Source organism: Schistocerca gregaria, unplaced genomic scaffold (genome assembly GCF_023897955.1).
Source record: "Schistocerca gregaria isolate iqSchGreg1 unplaced genomic scaffold, iqSchGreg1.2 ptg001418l, whole genome shotgun sequence".
In the NCBI taxonomy this organism is placed as follows: Eukaryota; Metazoa; Arthropoda; class Insecta; order Orthoptera; family Acrididae; genus Schistocerca; species Schistocerca gregaria.
In genome coordinates, this window is record NW_026062719.1 from 27,501 (window position 1) to 35,000 (window position 7,500).

Here is a 7,500-nt window from a genome sequence, read left to right on the forward strand (position 1 = left end):
CTATACATGCAGTAAGTTCGTCGTGGGCGCTGGCCGGCAGGCCGCGAGACGTGACGCCCGGCGGCAAAGAGTGCTCCTCTGAGGATATAGATGTTCCGTTCCGCCGCACAATGGTGACGGTGACCGCTGCCTGCGGTGGCAACGCTGGGCACAGTCGATACTCGCCGTGTGGTGGAAGGTAAACATTATGCGGTACATCAGTACTTTCCTAATAGTTCGGTCGTCTCACGGCACTGCTTAGTAAATGATGCAAGGCCAAATATAGATGATTTATGCGAATGTCCCTATACGTGCTGTAAGACTGGGCACACAACGTGAATCGCACGTCAGCCAGACACTCGAACATGCACCACTCTCGGCCTGCAACGGAGACACACAATACGTAAACATCTGGAATGCGACAATGTCGAGTGCATCCTCTCTGCCACATTGCACCGTCGACACTATGATAACCAGAGCAGTAGGTCCACCTATAAAAGCACAATACCCCACTCCTCCGACAACTACCATTGCTCAGATAAATCAACACCACCAACACACATCCTACACAGAGGGGCACCAAATATCATCCCCCGCCCTCGTGTTATACCACATGAAAAATTGCAGAAGTGAGAGACACACATCCGCCAGCCTCTTGCTACAAGCATCGAACCGACGTGACGTATCTGACGGTGACTCAGGCATCCGTGTACTGCCACCACTATCCACCCCCCCCCCCCCCCTCTCTCTCTGCCCCCTTCCCACACAATACCAAATTTAACCAACTTTATCGCTTAACCTAACTGTGGCTGTACCAGTTTATCGCTTAACCTAACTGTGGCTGTACCAGTTTATCGCTTAACCTAACTGTGGCTGTACCAGTTTATCGCTTAACCTAACTGTGGCTGTACCAGTTTATCGCTTAACCTAACTGTGGCTGTACCAGTTTATCGCTTAACCTAACTGTGGCTGTACCAGTTTATCGCTTAACCTAACTGTGGCTGTACCAGTTTATCGCTTAACCTAACTGTGGCTGTACCAGTTTATCGCTTAACCTAACTGTGGCTGTACCAGTTTATCGCTTAACCTAACTGTGGCTGTACCAGTTTATCGCTTAACCTAACTGTGGCTGTACCAGTTTATCGCTTAACCTAACTGTGGCTGTACCAGTTTATCGCTTAACCTAACTGTGGCTGTACCAGTTTATCGCTTAACCTAACTGTGGCTGTACCAGATTATCGCTTAACCTAACTGTGGCTGTACCAGATTATCGCTTAACCTAACTGTGGCTGTACCAGATTATCGCTTAACCTAACTGTGGCTGTACCAGATTATCGCTTAACCTAACTGTGGCTGTACCAGATTATCGCTTAACCTAACTGTGGCTGTACCAGATTATCGCTTAACCTAACTCAATTTGTCCCTTAACCTAACTCAATTTGTCCCTTAACCTAACTCAAGTTGTCCCTTAACCTAACTCAATTTGTCCCTTAACCTAACTCAATTTGTCCCTTAACCTAACTCAATTTGTCCCTTAACCTAACTCAAGTTGTCCCTTAACCTAACTCAAGTTGTCCCTTAACCTAACTCAAGTTGTCCCTTAACCTAACTCAAGTTGTCCCTTAACCTAACTCAAGTTGTCCCTTAACCTAACTCAATTTGTCCCTTAACCTAACTCAATTTGTCCCTTAACCTAACTCAATTTGTCCCTTAACCTAACTCAATTTGTCCCTTAACCTAACTCAAGTTGTCCCTTAACCTAACTCAAGTTGTCCCTTAACCTAACTCAAGTTGTCCCTTAACCTAACTCAAGTTGTCCCTTAACCTAACTCAAGTTGTCCCTTAACCTAACTCAAGTTGTCCCTTAACCTAACTCAAGTTGTCCCTTAACCTAACTCAAGTTGTCCCTTAACCTAACTCAATTTGTCCCTTAACCTAACTCAAGTTGTCCCTTAACCTAACTCAATTTGTCCCTTAACCTAACTCAATTTGTCCCTTAACCTAACTCAATTTGTCCCTTAACCTAACTCAATTTGTCCCTTAACCTAACTCAAGTTGTCCCTTAACCTAACTCAAGTTGTCCCTTAACCTAACTCAAGTTGTCCCTTAACCTAACTCAAGTTGTCCCTTAACCTAACTCAAGTTGTCCCTTAACCTAACTCTTGTTGTCCCTTAACCTAACTCAATTTGTCCCTTAACCTAACTCAATTTGTCCCTTAACCTAACTCAATTTGTCCCTTAACCTAACTCAATTTGTCCCTTAACCTAACTCAAGTTGTCCCTTAACCTAACTCAAGTTGTCCCTTAACCTAACTCAAGTTGTCCCTTAACCTAACTCAAGTTGTCCCTTAACCTAACTCAAGTTGTCCCTTAACCTAACTCAAGTTGTCCCTTAACCTAACTCAATTTGTCCCTTAACCTAACTCAATTTGTCCCTTAACCTAACTCAATTTGTCCCTTAACCTAACTCAATTTGTCCCTTAACCTAACTCAATTTGTCCCTTAACCTAACTCAATTTGTCCCTTAACCTAACTCAAGTTGTCCCTTAACCTAACTCAAGTTGTCCCTTAACCTAACTCAAGTTGTCCCTTAACCTAACTCAAGTTGTCCCTTAACCTAACTCAAGTTGTCCCTTAACCTAACTCAAGTTGTCCCTTAACCTAACTCAAGTTGTCCCTTAACCTAACCCACGTTGTCCCTTAACCTAACCCACGTTGTCCCTTAACCTAACCCACGTTGTCCCTTAACCTAACCCACGTTGTCCCTTAACCTAACCCACGTTGTCCCTTAACCTAACCCACGTTGTCCCTTAACCTAACCCACGTTGTCCCTTAACCTAACCGACGTTGTCCCTTAACCTAACCCACGTTGTCCCTTAACCTAACCCACGTTGTCCCTTAACCTAACCCACGTTGTCCCTTAACCTAACCCACGTTGTCCCTTAACCTAACCCACGTTGTCCCTTAACCTAACCCACGTTGTCCCTTAACCTAACCCACGTTGTCCCTTAACCTAACCCACGTTGTCCCTTAACCTAACCCACGTTGTCCCTTAACCTAACCCACGTTGTCCCTTAACCTAACCCACGTTGTCCCTTAACCTAACCCACGTTGTCCCTTTGCCTAACATAGTTCACTGCTCGGAATCTCTGGTGTCGTTGTTATCCTCATGTAGATGTCTTGCGAGTGTTGCTTACTTTCCACATATTCCTGCTATCCACTGTCAATTGTACTGCAATAGGACTATATCGCCGACCCCCCCCCTCCCCCCCCTCTGTCCCCCTCTGTCCCCCTCTTTGTGTCTCTGTCCTCTCAAGCTGGTCGGTCTGGCGTTTGAGTGTTAAATGAGCCTCGCAGCTGTTCAGTTGCATTCAGATGTCGACGCCCTCAGTGTACGTCGTGGTATGGTCTGTGTCCATTGTCCGCTGATGTCGTACGCGTAACCCACACGCTGTACCGATCATCGGTCGTTACGTACAGAGTGAAGTAGTGTGATACGTGTGACCGTACGCTGGCTGTGCCCAACGGTGTCGAATCTCAATTTCCATATGTTGTGCTTGATGCTACTTGTCTCGTCTCCCAATAACAGCTAGGTTGCACTGTGGTACGCCGTAGAGGCGTGTGGGAGGAACGTACGAACGCATTGTATGTCACCCTGGGTCGCTGGGGGTGGTGGTGCGGTGAGTCAGGTCAGGTCAGGTCAGCGTGAGCCGTCTGATGTAGTGACGCGTGTATTCCGACTTTGTCGTATTGCCTCACACAAAGTGCTACCCTGGTGGACCGCGTTCCATATCTGGGACATGCCGCAGATGCCGGTTGACAGTGGATCGCGGAAGGTACATCGCATACGTGCGCGGGCCACCTTCCACGTGTTCTCTTCTGCACATGTCGCAGTGTGTATGTGGTCTGATGTAGCGTGTCGTGACACATGACATCCTGGCATGCAAGAATTGTTGAATTCGCAAATGTAGGTGGACATCTACGTTTACTGCCCAAGATACGCAAATGAACTGGAAATCCGTTGTTGAGCGGTTGTTCACGCTGGAGGTGAATCTGTGATGGCGACGATCGGTACAGCTATTAACCGGTTGTTTCAGCGGTACCCGCCACATCCACACGCGTGACTAGGCCCATGTGGGTATGAAGCGATACGCGGCGGTGGCTTGGTGGGACTGTTCCCGGCTGGTGAAGGGGGGCCGCCCGGCGTGTTGGCCGCGCGCTGCGTGGGCGCACGCGCAACAGGCGGCTGGTGGGGGGCGCCGAGTGGCAGGAGCGCCAGCCGACGGGCCCGGCAGGCGGCGCAGCTACGCTGCGGCGCACCCTGCACGCGGCGCCTGGCGGCCAAAGTTGGTTCAGCCGAGCCCGGTGCGAAGCGCGGTGGACATCTGCAGTGTGCTGGTCTGATTGAGGACTGTGTGCGTTGAGGATGCGCCGCCGCCTGGCACTCGGCGCCGCGACGCCGTCTGCTGCTCGGTCGCCCCAGCGGTTCTCGCAGGTGGTTTGTATCGCAGTTGTGCGGACGTGTTGGCGCGTGCGCTGTGCTGGGAGAGTTCGCTTCTGCACCCAAGTGGGGCTTTGCCCTTGTGTGGCGCTGGCGTTGGAGCTGCCGGTCACCATAGGTGGCGCGTGTTGTCTCCCGCCGGCAATGCCACGACAGCACGCTCCCGGGCCTCTGTCGGCAGCGGCAAGCTCAGTTGGGAGCAAGGGTGTTCGCACTAAAACCGTCTACTCGCCTAACTCCGGGCGATTGCGCCTCTCTCGAAACCGACCAAGTACCTAGGACGGCGCTGCGCGCCGCCGGGACCTGAGAGGGTTTCGAGGTGTATCGTGCAGGGGAGCTCGGCCTCCTCCTGTTTGCAGAATAATTGAGCGGACGCTTGCGTGTTCGCGCGGGCCCCCGGGACACACTCCCGGGCGGCCGGCTGCTCAGCTCTAGTTGACGCAGCTCCCTGGTTGATCCTGCCAGTAGTCATATGCTTGTCTCAAAGATTAAGCCATGCATGTCTCAGTACAAGCCGCATTAAGGTGAAACCGCGAATGGCTCATTAAATCAGTTATGGTTCCTTAGATCGTACCCACGTTACTTGGATAACTGTGGTAATTCTAGAGCTAATACATGCAAACAGAGTCCCGACCAGAGATGGAAGGGACGCTTTTATTAGATCAAAACCAATCGGATTGGCTTGTCTGGTCCGTTTGCCTTGGTGACTCTGAATAACTTTGGGCTGATCGCACGGTCCTCGTACCGGCGACGCATCTTTCAAATGTCTGCCTTATCAACTGTCGATGGTAGGTTCTGCGCCTACCATGGTTGTAACGGGTAACGGGGAATCAGGGTTCGATTCCGGAGAGGGAGCCTGAGAAACGGCTACCACATCCAAGGAAGGCAGCAGGCGCGCAAATTACCCACTCCCGGCACGGGGAGGTAGTGACGAAAAATAACGATACGGGACTCATCCGAGGCCCCGTAATCGGAATGAGTACACTTTAAATCCTTTAACGAGTATCTATTGGAGGGCAAGTCTGGTGCCAGCAGCCGCGGTAATTCCAGCTCCAATAGCGTATATTAAAGTTGTTGCGGTTAAAAAGCTCGTAGTTGGATTTGTGTCCCACGCTGTTGGTTCACCGCCCGTCGGTGTTTAACTGGCATGTATCGTGGGACGTCCTGCCGGTGGGGCGAGCCGAAGGGGTGCTTTCGCGTCCCGAGGCGGACCCCGTTTAAATCCTACCAGGGTGCTCTTTGTTGAGTGTCTCGGTGGGCCGGCACGTTTACTTTGAACAAATTAGAGTGCTTAAAGCAGGCAAGCCCGCCTGAATACTGTGTGCATGGAATAATGGAATAGGACCTCGGTTCTATTTTGTTGGTTTTCGGAACCCGAGGTAATGATTAATAGGGACAGGCGGGGGCATTCGTATTGCGACGTTAGAGGTGAAATTCTTGGATCGTCGCAAGACGAACAGAAGCGAAAGCATTTGCCAAGTATGTTTTCATTAATCAAGAACGAAAGTTAGAGGTTCGAAGGCGATCAGATACCGCCCTAGTTCTAACCATAAACGATGCCAGCCAGCGATCCGCCGCAGTTCCTCCGATGACTCGGCGGGCAGCCTCCGGGAAACCAAAGCTTTTGGGTTCCGGGGGAAGTATGGTTGCAAAGCTGAAACTTAAAGGAATTGACGGAAGGGCACCACCAGGAGTGGAGCCTGCGGCTTAATTTGACTCAACACGGGAAACCTCACCAGGCCCGGACACCGGAAGGATTGACAGATTGATAGCTCTTTCTTGATTCGGTGGGTGGTGGTGCATGGCCGTTCTTAGTTGGTGGAGCGATTTGTCTGGTTAATTCCGATAACGAACGAGACTCTAGCCTGCTAACTAGTCGCGTGACATCCTTCGTGCTGTCAGCGATTACTTTTCTTCTTAGAGGGACAGGCGGCTTCTAGCCGCACGAGATTGAGCAATAACAGGTCTGTGATGCCCTTAGATGTTCTGGGCCGCACGCGCGCTACACTGAAGGAATCAGCGTGTCTTCCTAGGCCGAAAGGTCGGGGTAACCCGCTGAACCTCCTTCGTGCTAGGGATTGGGGCTTGCAATTGTTCCCCATGAACGAGGAATTCCCAGTAAGCGCGAGTCATAAGCTCGCGTTGATTACGTCCCTGCCCTTTGTACACACCGCCCGTCGCTACTACCGATTGAATGATTTAGTGAGGTCTTCGGACTGGTACGCGGCATCGACTCTGTCGTTGCCGATGCTACCGGAAAGATGACCAAACTTGATCATTTAGAGGAAGTAAAAGTCGTAACAAGGTTTCCGTAGGTGAACCTGCGGAAGGATCATTACCGACTAGACTGCATGTCTTTCGATGTGCGTGTCGTGTCGCGCAACACGCTACCTGTACGGCAGTGGCCGTGCGCCGCGTGCGGAACCACGCGTGCCTCTCAAAACTAGCGGAAGTGTTGTTGTTGTGTGGTACGAGCGCTGAAGCTCTGGAGCGGCTGGCCTGCGGTACCTGGCGCCTGGCGCCGGTTTTGAATGACGTTCGCCCGAGTGCCTGTCCGCTCCGGTGTGGAGCCGTACGACGCCCATCGGCTGTGAGGCCGTTGGACACAAAAAAAATAGTGGAACAGGGGCCGTCAGACGCCTCAGTCCCGCAAATGCTACTGTCTTGAAAGAGACAGTGGGAGACTGAAAAGGAAAAGATCACCCAGGACGGTGGATCACTCGGCTCGTGGGTCGATGAAGAACGCAGCAAATTGCGCGTCGACATGTGAACTGCAGGACACATGAACATCGACGTTTCGAACGCACATTGCGGTCCATGGATTCCGTTCCCGGGCCACGTCTGGCTGAGGGTCGGCTACGTATACTGAAGCGCGCGGCGTTTGTCCCGCTTCGGAGACGTGGGAGTGTCGTGGTCGCCTGTGTGGCCGGCCGCGTCTCCTTAAACGTGCGATGCGCGCCCGTCGCCTGGCGGTTCGCATACCGGTACTTTCTCGGTAGCGTGCACAGCCGGCTGGCGGT

General features: G+C 51.5%; 2 non-coding genes across 2 annotated transcripts; both read left to right on the top strand.

Annotated features, from left to right (window-relative positions):
• Positions 1-4,925: 4,925 nt before the first annotated feature.
• Positions 4,926-6,818, top strand: LOC126331865 (small subunit ribosomal RNA). The gene has a single exon (XR_007563541.1). It is a non-coding gene; the product is annotated as a small subunit ribosomal RNA (ribosomal RNA).
• A 362-nt stretch (positions 6,819-7,180) lies between these two features.
• On the top strand, positions 7,181-7,335 carry LOC126331863 (5.8S ribosomal RNA). Its single transcript, XR_007563539.1, has one exon. It is a non-coding gene; the product is annotated as a 5.8S ribosomal RNA (ribosomal RNA).
• Positions 7,336-7,500: the final 165 nt, after the last annotated feature.